This window comes from Gorilla gorilla, chromosome 11 (genome assembly GCF_029281585.2).
Source record: "Gorilla gorilla gorilla isolate KB3781 chromosome 11, NHGRI_mGorGor1-v2.1_pri, whole genome shotgun sequence".
Taxonomy (NCBI): domain Eukaryota; kingdom Metazoa; phylum Chordata; class Mammalia; order Primates; family Hominidae; genus Gorilla; species Gorilla gorilla.
The window spans coordinates 119,278,969-119,293,017 of record NC_073235.2 but is presented as its reverse complement, the minus strand read 5'-3'; the positions used below and the strand labels follow the sequence as shown (position 1 = coordinate 119,293,017).

The 14,049-nt window shown below is 47.6% G+C and overlaps 1 pseudogene; it reads left to right on the top strand.

The window, feature by feature from the left end:
- Positions 1-12,718: 12,718 nt before the first annotated feature.
- Positions 12,719-13,343, top strand: LOC101145644 (proteasome subunit beta type-3-like; annotated as a pseudogene).
- The last annotated feature ends 706 nt before the right edge of the window (positions 13,344-14,049 follow it).

Here is a 14,049-nt window from a genome sequence, read left to right as displayed (position 1 = left end):
ATGTAAGTATTATTTATCACATTTATTTTGTAGGATGTTTTTCCAGGAGCAATAGAAATTGTCAGTTTCAATTAATATTCAAACATGCAACAATAGATCCGAGTTTGCATCCTGACGTTGCTACTTGCTTGTTGGATGACTTCGAGCCAGTCATCTGACTTTTCTGAGCCTCTGTTTCCTTATCTTTAGTGCGAACAATAATGTCTACTTCAAAGGGTAGTTGTGAGGATCCTGTGAGCTCAGCACCTGGCATGTTGTAGGCTCAAAAAAAAAAAAAAAAAATTCCGGCCAGGCGTGGTGGCTCATGCCTGTAATCTTAGAACTTTGGGAGGCTGAGGTTAGGAGATCGAGACCATCCTGGCTAACACGGTGAAACCCCATCTCTACTAAAAAAAATACAAAAAATTAGCCAGGCATGGTGGTGGATGCCTGTAGTCCCAGCTACTTGGGAGGCTGAGGCAGGAGAATGGCATGAACCCGGGAGGCGGAGATTGCAGTGAGCTGAGATTTGCCACTACACTCCAGCCTGGGCGACAGGGCAAGACTCTGTCTCAAAAAAAAAAAAAAATCCCTTCTTGATTTATATTTTGTAGGTAGGGAGTTTGGTGATTCTCCTCTAAAAAAGAGATATCAAGGCACAGAAGGAAAAAGTCCAAATCTTCTACTACTAGAGGAAGCTTTCCAGACCAAAGCAATGGAACCCCACCTGGGACTAACCAGATGGCCACCCTCATCCCCTATTCCCCTCACAGCCCACACTGCCATTGCCTTGTTCTCATGACCTTTCCCGTATAACAAACCATCCCAAAGTTTAAGTCTTGAAACAGCCATTTATCTTACTTCTTGTGGTTCTGTGGGTTGACTGGATTCAGCTGGGCAGTTCTCATGTGGGCTGTTTCATGTAGTTATAGCAGACGGTGTCTGGGACTGGAGTCATCATCTGAAAGCCCAGCTCAACTGACACCCAAGAGGGCTGCACACTCCCCTGGGGGCAGTGGGTGCCGGCTGCTGGCTGTCAGCTGAGCTGGCTGGTCAACAACAGCACCTGCATCTGGCTTCTCCTGTGGCTCAGGTGCTCAGAGCATGGTGGCTGGGTCTGGGTTTTGAGAGGGAGTGTCCCAAGAGTGAGTGCTCCAAGAGACCAGATGGAAGCTGCAAGTCTTTTTTTTTTTTTTCAGATGGAGTCTCACCCAGGCTGGAGTGGAGTGGCATAATCTCGGCTCACTGCAACCTCTGCCTCCCAGGTTCAAGTTCTCCTGCCTCAGCCTCCTGAGTAGCTGGGATTACAGGTATGCGCCATCATGCCCAGCTAATTTTTGTATTTTTAGTAGAGACAGGTTTTCGCCACATTGACCAGGCTGGCCTTGAACACCTGACCTCAGGTGATCCACCCGCCTCAGCCTCCCAAGTTGTTGGGATTACAGGCGTGAGCCACCGCGCTTGGGCCCAGAAGTTGCAAGTCTTTTTGGCATTGAGAAGTCCCGCAGCATCATTTCCCCAACATCCTATTAGACACACGGAAGGTCAGCCCATGTTCAAGGGGGTGGAGAAATAGCGAGTGGGAAAGAGATATTGTGGAGACCATCTATGGAAAGCGTAATTGGCACGGCATCCACACCTCCTCACTGATGGGACATCTGCATAGAAGCCGAGCCTTGTTCCAAGGAGTTGAGGGGCAACTCCACTCACCCTTGTCTCCTCCGACTGCTGGTCATTCCCTGGGAAGCAAGGGACAACTGCTGCTCTCCAGAGGCAGGCCAATTTGGATAAATGAGTCAACCCTCTACCAGGCCAGGAGTCCTGCCCAGCTTCTGGGGCTTACAGTTTTACAAAGAGCACTATAGACAGAGCTCCAAGCCTTGGGTAGAGGCACTTCCCATTAAACACATTACAAACAAATAGAAGTTTTTTCCCTCCCCTCTTGGAAGGTTGTGTTGGGGTAAAGGAGTTGTGGAAATCCTTGATGGCTCAGGACAGGGGCCTTTTGCATCTGACGGAAAGGGGTGTTGAGCAAAGCGTCCCTCAGCCAGAATTTTCTAGATTAGAAGTTGGCAAACTTTTGCTGTAAAGGGCGCTGTGGTAAATATTTTAAGCTTTGCAGGCTTCATGGGGTTGCAAGGACTCAGCTCTGCCATTATATCCCAAAAGCAGCCAAGGGCAATATTTAAACAAATGAGCAGGCTGTGTTCCAATAAAATTTTATTTACAAGAACAGATGGCGGCCAGAATTGGCTTACAGGCTGTAGCTGGTCCACCCCTGCTCAAGGGCTTCCTCAGTTTTAGAGAGCAGATTTTCAAAGGCTTCCATGCCCAGGAGATAACATAGGGCCTGAAGTATCACTTCCCAGCCTGCATCCAACCAACCCCCCATTAGAGCAGCCATCCATGTAACCCCAAGAAAGCCCTAGAATGCCTGTGAGAAAGGCCAGCTCCACAAATGTCAAGTTCTTTATGAGGGTCCCCACTCCCTCCCAGGATTCCAGGGTGAGGTGTTCCCAGTCCCCAGTGTCCCCAGAGGAGAGTCTCAACCCAGCTGTGGCCGGGCCCTGACAGCCCCTCTCTGTTCAGTCAGGACAAGATTCAGACGTGCACCCTGAGACGTCTTGGAGAAAGGAAGAGAGACAGGCGACAGAAGGAAGCAAAGCAGATGCCGCGAGAACGGGCCTGGGAAAGGTTTCAAGCAGAGAGCGGCATCTGTGGACAATGTGAGCTGCGCTGCGGCCTCCACTGGACGGCCCACCCCCTGCTTCCTGCTGCAGCTTTTCTTTCGAGGAACAAGACTACATCTGTTTGGCGATATTCTATTTGGAATCATTAAATAAAACTTTCAGGCCTGGCAAACAACAGCCCATCTTATTCCAATGGGGGAGCTCCTGAAATGCAGCAGACTTCTTAATCCTAAATCTGTCTGCTGGCTCCCCCCTCCCCTCCAAGCAAATCCCTGCTCGCCCCATTCCCTAGCCAGCTACTTGGAGAAAGACAGCATACTTGCCACCTTCAGCTCCTCTCAACACTAACAGATCCTTGTTTTGGAGTCTTCATGTTTACTTTTTTTTTTTTTTTTTTTTTTGGAGATGGAGTGTCACTCTGTTGCCCAGGCTGGAGTGCAGTGGCACAATCTCAGCTCACTGCACCCTCCGCCTCCCAGGTTCAAGCAATCCTCCTACCTCAGCCCCCCTAATAGCTGGGATTACAGGCACATGCCACCATGCCCGGCTAATGTTTGTATTTTTAGTAGAGACAGGGTTTCACCGTGTTGGCCAGGCTGGTCTCGAACTCCTGACCTCAGGTGATCCACCCACCTCGGCCTCTCAAAGTGCTGGGATTACAGGCATGAGCCACTGTGCCCGGCCTTCATGTTTACTTTTAGTATTATTGTACTTGGTTTCTCTCTCTTTTTCAGTAGCTCCATAGTCTTAGCCACACAATACTGTCTGAGCAAACTTGTCTAGGCCCCCACAATTATCTCATCTCCCTGTTACCCCCACCCTCACCCTCCTGAGGCCACTGAGAAGCAGGCAAAGCTAAACAAATAAAGGATGGAAAGCGACCCAGCCAGCATTTCCAAGGGGCTGGCAATGGGAAATTACAAGCTCACTGATCAGCTTGTCTTTACACCCCACAGACACCAGCCTGCCCCATAGACACACTACACACACACACACACACACACATACACACACACACACACACACACACACCCTGCAGAGGCGTACTGCAATGCGGGCTACAGACCCTGTGTGCCCAGCTGCGCACACAGCCCTCTCCCCTTCCCCTGTCTACTCACTCCCTTCCCTCAATGCAGCAGACACTCATTGCCCTAACTCCCCTTTCCAGGAAATCTCTTGCCTCAGCAGAGAGTCATGACATGGAAAGCAAGAAGTTGCTGTAGGCACATTTGATTTCTGATGAAATTGCTGCTGGGTGGTGGTGAGAAATGAGTTTGAACTGCACCCTTCCACCTCCCCAACTCTTTCCCGCCTGGGAGAGGGATGTATAGACTACATGCTGCAATTTCACAGACAGGCCTTGTTTCTCTGTTGCTCTGTGATTAAACCGCTGCCTCTCTTTTCTAATCAGAAGCCAGGTGGTGAGCCTGTTACTGCTCTACCAAGACAGAGGGGAAATGGGGGGAGGAATAGGAGGAAATGATGAAATAATCCAATTTGGAAACAGCCATTGCGGGGTGGAGGTAGCAAAGAATCACTCCCCAGGGGAAAAGTAGAACCCTCGATTTGGAGACTCTTTACAGGGCAGTTTGGGGATTGGAAACGTTCTTTGTAGGAGAAGACTCTCTTCTAAAATGATTCCTGATTCAGTCCTTGCAGAGCACCTTCCTGAAGGTGAGGCAAACTTCATCTAGCCTGTTCCTCCCTCCTAACACCAGGCGTGGAGCCCCCCTCAAAGCTGTCCTAAGATCTGAGTTTAGGTGGCTTTGTGTTTTTTTTTTGTGCCCTACCTCCATCTCCCTGATGACATTGAAAGCTCAGTGAGGGCAGAGACTGGTATTCTCTGATTCCTGTGCCCCCGTCCCCTCACCCATCTCCCCACAACCCTCCTGCCTGGCTTTGCCGATGGTAGAGAGGTTACTCCATTCTCATTCTCCTGCTATGCCTCCAAGTGAGCAGCCTCGGTGATTCTCTTTTGCATAGGTGGAAGAATCGCAGCCTGAGGAAAAGAAGCTCACCCCTCAGGGCAATTGGATGATCCTGTAACTCCCAAAGCAACAGCCGTTCTACTTGGCATTCCTGCCTTTTCATCCTGACTGTGGCCAGGCAGGAAAACACAACTAATTCAGCACCACTGGGCTCAGAGCTCACACCAAGCAGTATTTCCCAAACATCAGCCATTCAAGAACTTCTTCCTAGTCTGTGCGTTATCTTTGAACCACGTCAATTATTATTTCTCTAATATTTATGTTTAAATCAACTCAATTTATTTATTTAGAGACAAAGTCTTGCTCTGTCACCCAAGCTGGAGTGTAGTGGCGTGATCTTGGCTCACTGCAACCTCTGCCTCCAGTGTTCAGGCGATTCTCCTGTCTCAGACTCCCGAGTAAATGAGATTACAGGCGCGTGCCACCATGCCCGGCTAATTTTTTTTTTTTTTTCCTGAGACTGAGTCTCGCACTCTCACCCAGGCTGGAGTACAGTGGCATGATCTCGGCTCTCTGCAATCTCCACCTCCCAGATTCAAGTGATTCTCCTGCCTCAACCTACCAAGTAGCTGGGATTACAGGCGCCTGCCACCACGCCCGGCTAATTTTTTGTATTTTTAGTAGAGACAGGGTTTCACCATGTTAGCCAGGCTGGTCTCAAACTTCTGACCTCAAGTGATCTGCCCACCTCGGACTCCCAAAGTGTTGGGATTACAGGTGTGAGCCACCACACCAGGTCACACTTATTTTATTGAAATAAAAACACTGCAAGGAATAATATGCCCCAAAACACAGCTTTAATATATTATTTTCCTATTACACATAAAGACAAAATACATAAATAAGAGATCTTCCTTCTAATACCACCTAAAATCAGCTTGTATGCTGTATATTGCTACACAATGTAGAAGATATTTTAATCTTTTGGCCAAGTTAAGTAATAGACATGTCTCTGAGACTCAGTCCGTTCATCTTTAAAACAGGAATAATAACTTCTGCTCTGCCTTCATGAGATAATAAACACCTCATGGAGGGCAACGGACAGTATAAAGAGCTATCAAGTAGGAAGGGGATTTTTAACAAAGGACATGGCCAGGAGAATGGCATAAGATGTAATAAGCTAGGAATTTTGTAAAAGAATAAATTGCTAAAGGGGAAGAAGTAAAGTGTTATACATACCCAAAAGAACAGAAGCCCTGCACCAGATACTGCAAAGGAGATAGAAATAGTAGAGAAATGTACAGACTATTAAAAGAAACAATACACGCCCACAGGAAAAACACAAATAAAAAAGGCCTATAGAGAATTATAACCCTAATTATAATTCTACAGAGCTATGAAGGCAACGCAAAGGGACGATGAGGCTCTAGATGAATCATGGGGAACTCTGCAGTTCTGCAGCCTAAATTGTGGGCTGGGAGGACTTCCTGGAGGTGGTGTTAGAAATCAGAGCTCTGTCTCCTCAGTCGTGAAGGTGTTTCTGGGATCCTTTTTCTCTCTGCCACATCTGAACTCCACATTCCCCTTGGGCTTCAGCCGTGGACAACAGGTGCCTGCTGGAAACGACTTTTCTGGAGGCTGCTGGTGGTTGGCAGGGCCTCGGGACCACGGGTAGCAGCAGCACCGTGTCTCTGTGGTGTCCCACAGTGCCCAGCACCCACCATCTCTCCGAGTCCTCTCTACGGCGGTCCATCACCCCCTCTCATCCACAGCTCTCCATGTGCACCAACTTCCCACTTGAAATCTTTCCCACTGCCGCCTCCAGTGAAACTTCTCTTGCTCACTTTCTGTAAAGTGTTTCTCCCTCTCCTCTCAGCAACTTGTCACAGTGCAACTATTTCTATCTCTTACATTGCTGTTTCTCTCTGTCACATTGTAGCTTATCTTGGGGTTGGTCTCTCTCTCTCTCTCTCTTTCTCTGTGTTCTATGACTCTTTTTCCTCCATTCTTATTATCTTCATCCTCCCACCACCTCCTGATCCCCTGAAGGCCTGATCCACTAAAGGCCTCCTTCTATGACCCAGCACTTTCCTTCTATAGAGCAGAGTCCGAGGTGACTCTGCTATGATATAATAATAATCAGTGGCCAAGGGACTCTAAGGCAGGGGTGTCCAATCTTTTGGCTTCCCTAGGCCACATTGGAAGAAGAATTGTCTTTAGCCACACATAAAATACACTAACACTAATGATAGCTGGTGAACTAAAAAAAAAAAAAATTGCAAACAAATATCATAACGTTTTAAGAAAATTTACGAATTTATGTTGGACTGCATTCAAAGTCATCCTGGGCCGCAGGTTGGACAAGCTTGCTCTTGCTGTAAGGTATCATTGTCTGGGGGTTGGGCAGAAGGGAGGTTTTAGAGGGTCACAATGAAACCTCTACCACAATTGCACTAGACACACACACACACCTACACACCCACCCACCCACACACAAACACACACTGCATGGCTAGGGTGCAGCATTGTGCATCTTGCCGATACTTTCAAAACTGTGCCTTCTGCCCAAGAGCCAGAATGCAGAATCAATAATTATTTCTATCCACATCTTTACAAAATAGTAAACAACCCTGAGGCTTAGCCAATCAATGACCTCAGTTCCTGCTCTTTGTCCAGAATCCTGCTCTCTGGACTTTCACTGTGTAAGGGGCATTTGAGTTGTAACACAGAAGAACTCAGAGCTCGAAACAACCAGAACAAGCACAGCACACTTTAGAGGCACTTACTGGGGATTCCTTATCCCAGCTCTGCCAGATAACCTACAATGTGACCTATTTTGCAAGTCATCAAACTGTTAGGAGCCTCAGTTTTTGCATCTGCAAAATGGAGTAAGAACACCTAGTTCATGAGGCTTTTGTAAGGATTGTGTGGAATCGTTCTTGGAGGTTTCTGGGAGGATGTCTGACCCAAAGAAGGGATTCAGGTCAATGTTTGCCAAACCTGGAGTCGGATCTTTGCTGTGGACATTTGCCTCTTGGAGCAATCTCTTGACTTTGAAAACTCTGATCCACGATATGGGATGCCCTGTGTTCTTTAAGACCACCTGATGGCACCCTGAGTCTGGTCTCTCCTTCCCTGGGCATAGCAGTTCCAAGGGGACCTACCACGTGAGAGCAGCACCCTTGCATGGAGACCTTCATCTTGCATTGTGCCATCTGTCACTGCCTGCCCATCCGACTTGATCCTGGCTGTCTGGAACAAGACCTTCTCTCTGGGGAAAATATTATTGTTTTTTTGGCCACTTGTTTGATCCTCCAGAGTCAATATTTGCAGCGATAAGCACAGTGTGATGTAGCCAGTGGAGTTGTTTATAACTCTGCCCCTCTCCTATTGGGTTCTGGTTCCTTCTGGGCCACATTGTGAGGTGAGTGGGTGTGCATTTCAACAGCAGTTGGTCCTGGTACTCACCAAAACTGCTTTGGAAGAATATGTAAGAGGAGCTGGAGTCTGTTTGCTCCTGTCTCCTGAAGGTGTGCCCTCAGCCTACGCTGAATGCTAAGCAGGAATTTATGTGACCTTCCCAGGAAGCTGGCCTAGATGCCTTTCCCTCCTAAGCCTTTCTTGTAACACAAACCTCAGGGCTGCCCCAGTCTCCTCTACTAGATAGTGAGATCCCGGAGGAGTCTTTCTATAAAAATAAGATTTTCTGTTTCCACTTCACATAAAAATGCCTAGGGAGATTTTCCACCCAGTTTGGAGGGTTTATTTCAAATGATTTGACTTAAAATATAGGCTATGAGGAGTGGGCAAAACTCCCTTTGAAGTGGCCCATAGGAGAGTACCCCAAGGGCTGGAGGGGTGGCCATTCTCTAGAGAGTGACTACTCAGGGGATACCATGAGAGGCCACAGTGACATCTGATTAGGAGAGACAGGCTGCACATATTAATCCATGGAGGACAGAGGAGACAAACATGGTTTCAACTGTGAGCTCCAAACCAAAAGTGATGAGGCCGTGCATTCAACAATCGTAATTGAGCTGCTTCTCATGTGGGCAACTCTATGTACCTCTAAGAGAGTAGAAGCAAGGATGGATATTTTTTCTTTACTCTTTTTTTTTTCTTTTTTTTGAGACAGAGTCTCACTCTGTCACCCAGGCTGGAGTGCAGTGGGGCGATCTCGGCTCACTGCAAGCTCCGCCTCCCAGGTTCACGCCATTCTCCTGCCTCAGCCTCCCAAGTAGTTGGGACTACAGGCGCGCAGCACCAAGCCCGGCTAATTTTTTTTGTATTTTTAGTAGAGACGGGATTTCACTGTGTTAGCCAGGATGGTCTCCATCTCCTGACCTTGTGATCCGCCCGCCTCGACCTCACAAAGTGCTGGGATTACAGGCGTGAGCCACCGCACCTGGCCAAGGGTGGATTTTTTAAACCATGGGTAATGGTTTTCTGGAGAAATACAGGCAGCCTGGCTAGCTAATAATAATAATAATAATAATAATAATAATAATAATAGCAACAACAAGAGAGGAAGTGGAGGAGGAATAGGAAGGAGGAGAAAGAAGAAGGAGGAACGGAACAGTGGCATGGCTGGGTAGTCCACTATGTGCCAGCCCCTTAGCAAAGTGATATCCAAGAGTGATCTCATTTAATCTTCAAAAAACCCCTGCAAATCAGCTCTTACCATCTCCACTTTTCAGGTGAGGAAAGTGATGCTCTGAGAAGTTAAAGCTACTTGCCCAAGGTCATGCAGCTTACCAAAAGCAGATGCTGATACGGTTTAGCTGTGTCCCCATTCAAATCTCAACTTCAATTGTATCTCCCAGAATTCCCACGTGTTGTGGGAGGAACTCAGGGGCAGGTAATTGAATCATAGGCCTCATCTTTCCCGTGCTATTCTCGTGATAGTAAATAAGTCTCACGAAATCTGAGGGGTTTATCAGGGGTTTCCGCTTTTGGGTCTTCCTCATTGTCTCTTGCTGCCGCCATGTTAAAAGTACCTTTTGCCCCAGCACTTTGGGAGGCTGGGGTGGGCGGATCACAAGGTCAGGAGATCAAGACCATCCTGGCTAACACGGTGAAACCCTGTCTCTACTTAAAAAAAAAAATACAAAAAATTTGGCATGGTGGCGGGCGCCTGTAGTCCCAGCTACTCAGGAGGCTGAGGCAGGAGAATGGCGTGAACCCGGGAGGCGGAGCTTGCAGTGAGCCGAGATCGCGCCACCGCACTCCAGCCTGGGCGACAAAGTGAGATTCCGTCTCAAAAAAAATAAATAAATAAAAAGAAGTGCCTTTTGCCTCCCGCCATGATTCTGAGGCCTCCCCAGCCATGTGGAACTGTAAGTCCAATTAAACCTCTTTTTCTTCCCAGTCTCGGGTATGTCTTTAACAGCAGCATGAAAACGAAGTAATACAGAGTGAGATTTTCCTGACCTTGATCAAGAAACGTCCAGCAAATCCATTTTTTATGAACTCATTATTGTGCGCTGTGGACAGTTGAGCCCTTATTGTTATCCTGCACTTGCCACTTCCGTGATTGTTGTCTCTTCCCCTTGAGGCAATAAGATCCCTTGTATCCTCCACTTGACACATGCTAGGTCCCGGTACAAGTTGGTCAAATGAATCAAGATGACTGATGCCTTACTTAGTCAATCAAGGATCCGAGATTGACATAAACCTGCCCTGAAGCTCTTGGGAATTTTTGAAGCATGCATGCATTTTGGAAGCAATTGCTACATGCCAGGCACAATTTTAGTTGCTTGGGATACATCAGTGAACCAAACGGACAATTCCTCATGCTCTGGTGTAGCTTACAGGGGGAGGGGAGCAGCAGAAATGACTGGCGAACACTCTAAGAGGTTTCTGCTCACTGCCTTCTTATTGAGAAAGCGAGAGTTTTCCCCAATCTGCTTTCCACATAGTAACCGGAGAAGATTCGTTTCCAAACATAAATGTGATCAACTCATACCCCTGCTTAAAACTCTCAGTGGCTTCCCACGGCTCTTAAGATAAAGCCCCCACACCTTAGACCTGCCTTCAAGGTCTTGCATAGGATCTCTGCTCCTGGCAAGCCTCATTCCACAGCCAGTTCCCCCATCATAAGCTCTTCCAGCCCCTCCCCTTTTACTATTCAACTCCTCCTTCAACTGTCTTCCCATGGAAGACCTGTCCTCCCTGCATCAAACTCTCCCTACCAACTCCATGGATCTGTCACACTTCTCATAGTTACAGCTTCACCTTGATTTGGGCGAGTTTCTGATGAATGTGTGTCTTCTGTACTGAACTGTAAGCTCCTTGCACATAAGGAATGAGTCTGCTGCACTCCCCACCGTGTGTCCAGAACCTCACCAGGGCCTGGTACAACACAATGTGCTGAATAAATGCCTGACACGCCATCATTCTCTCCACCCCATACTGCCCATGGTCTTCTCATCTGATCTGTGCAAATCTCCTTTTTCCAAAGAATCAAAAGGGCTGGGAATCCAGAGCTGTGGGCAGGGTAGCCACAGCACCTAAACCTTCAATCAGGACTGTGGTCTCACAATGCGGGTGCATATAACAGGGCCAAAGACAGAATGGTTGACCTCAGACAGTCCAGGTCATATGGTTACTGCAACTGTGATGAGAAAAAGAACCCAGGCCAGGCACTGTGGATCACGCCTATAATCCCAGCACTTTGGGAGGCCGAGGTGGGTAGATTACTTGAGGTCAGGAGCTCAATGCCAGCCTGTCAAACATGGTGAAACCCCATCTCTACTAATAATACAAAAATTAGCCAGGTGTGGTGGCGCATGCCTGTGATCCCAGCTACTTGGGAGGCTGAGGCAGGAGAATCACTTGACCCTGGGAGGCAGAGGTTGCAGTGAGCCAAGATTGCACCATTGCACTCAAACCCGGATGACAAGAGTGAAACTCCATCTCCAAAAAAAAAAGAAAAGGAAGAAAAATAGAAGCCACTTCAGTGTGAAATGCTGGAGAAGGAATGGGACAAAATGAGTTTCTAGCCAAGCCTATCCCCAGGAAAACAGTGAGCAGAAGCCCTCCAGCTTCACAAAGCTTGGAGTTGCACAGCTAAGAGCTCTGTTCAATTCCACCTACTCATCTCTTTTTTAGAAGGGTATAGTACTGGACCAGGAAAGTTACTTTCTAATTGGAGACGTGATTTATTTATTCATCAGCATTGATTAAGCTCCTACTGTGGGCTGAGTTTTGAGGATGTAAAAGTGAGCTAGATTGATGCAGTTCTTGTCTTCAAAAATCTGACACTCCAACAAAGCGGGCAGGCCATGCAGGATTAGAGGGCATGGGCAGTGCTAAGGATGCCCAGGGCAGTGTGGCAGGGCACCTACTCAGCATGGGACGTGGTAGAGACTCAGGAACTGAGTTTAGAGGAAGACATTGCACAGGCTGGGAAGGGCTTTCCAGGCCATCAGAATGGCACAGCCAAGGGCATGGAGGCAACAGAGCTCGGGGTGCTGTGGCAACCACTAGTAGTTTGTGTTCCTGGAAAACTCCAGGGTAAAACTGGGAATGGCAGGCAATGGAGCTGGAGCAGTAGGGAGGGGGTGGGTCACAGAGAAATCTTAAGTCCTACTGAGAATCTCAAACTCTCCCATGTTGAAACAATAGAGCAGCACCGGAGGTTTTCAGCAGAAGAGTAACATGGACAAAATTGCATTTCAGGGAGATCACCATGCTGGCAGAAAGGATCTAAAGGGGACAAAGGAGGGTCAGAGAAGCCAGTTAGAAAGCGGTGGCCATGTCCATGGAAAAGTGACAAGAGCACGATCTCGAGTTGTAGAGGAGACATCATCAGAAAAGAGATGTTCAGGAAAGGTTTAGAAGCTGGCCCTTGGAAGAACTAGAGTATGGTGCAAACAATAACAACACTTTCCATTTATTTAACTTCTTTCACCTCCCAGACATTCTGGAGAACTTTTCTCTGTTATTGTAAATATTAATATTCATCCAAGTAGGTAGGGGATGCAGGATGAGTAAAGGCCTGGAATCTCAAGACCCTCTATGTAGAGTCTAAATGTCAGAAATGATGGGCAGGAGTGAAGGCTAGACCCGGTTTACTGGAATTGCTCCGGCAATGGAGGGGTCCTCGTACACCACACAATCATGTCTATTATGTCCTATAACGGAGGAGCCATCATGGCCATGAAGGGGAAGAACTGTGTGGCCATCGCTGCAGACAGGCACTTCGGGATCCAGGCCCAGATGGTGACCACGGACTTCCAGGAGATCTTTCCCATGGGTGGTTGGTTGTACATCGGTCTGGCCGGGCTTGCCACTGACATCCAGACAGTTTCCCAGTGCCTCAAGTTCCGGCTGAACCTATATGAGTTGAAGGAAGGTCAGCAGATACCTTCACGAGCCTTATACCTTCACGAGCATGGTGGCCAACCCCTTGTATGAGAAACATTTTGGCCCCTACTACACTGAGCCAGTCATTGCTGGTTTGGACCTGAAGACCTTTAAGCCCTTCAGTTGCTCTCTAGACCTCATCGGCTGCCCCATGGTGACTGATGACTTTGTGGTCAATGGCAGCTATGCCGAACAAATGTACGGAATGTGTGAGTCCCTCTGGGAACCCAACATGGATCCAGAACACCTGTTTGAAACCATCTCCCAAGCCATGCTGAATGCTGTGGACTGGGGTGCAGGGTCAGGCATGGGAGTCATCATCCACATCACTGAGAAGGACAAAATCACCACCAGGACACTGAAGGCCCAAATGGACTAACCTGTTCCCAGAGCACACTTTTTTTTTTTTTTTTGAAATAAAATTGCCTTTCTTTCAAAAAAAAAAGAAAGAAAGAAAGAAAGAAAGAAAGAAAGAAAGAAAGAAAGAAAGAAAGAAAGAAAGAAAGAAAGAAAGAAAAGAAAAGAAAATTGTTGGGCAGATGCTAATGCCAGCTGAGCTGAGATTGGGGCAGAGGAATGGAGTAGGGGCTGAAGTAGAGGATGGAAATGAAAAAAAGCATATCCCAACAGCCAGTTAAGAGAAGAATTGTGTTAGGGACTTTTTTTTTTTTTTTTTTTGAGATGGAGTTTCACTATTGTCACCCAGGCTGGAGTGCAATGGCACGATCTCAGCTTACTGCAATCTCTGCCTCCTGGGATCAAGTGATATTCCTGCCTCAGCCTCCTGAGTAGCTGGGATTACAGGCGCCCGCCACCACACCTGGCTAATTTTTGTATTTTTAGTAGAGATGGTGTTTCACCATGTTGGCCAGCTGGTCTTGAACTCCTGACCTCAGGTGATCCACCTTCCTCGGCTTCCCAAAGTGTTGGGATTACAGGCGTGAGCCACTGCGCCTGGCTCTAGGGACTTCTTGAGAGTCCAAAATTTAGACAAGGGTTTGCAAACTCAGATGTCTATATGTACCAGAAAGGGAACATTAATCAGTTAGATAAGCAGAGAGCTGTGAGGATTCGTACATAGATGC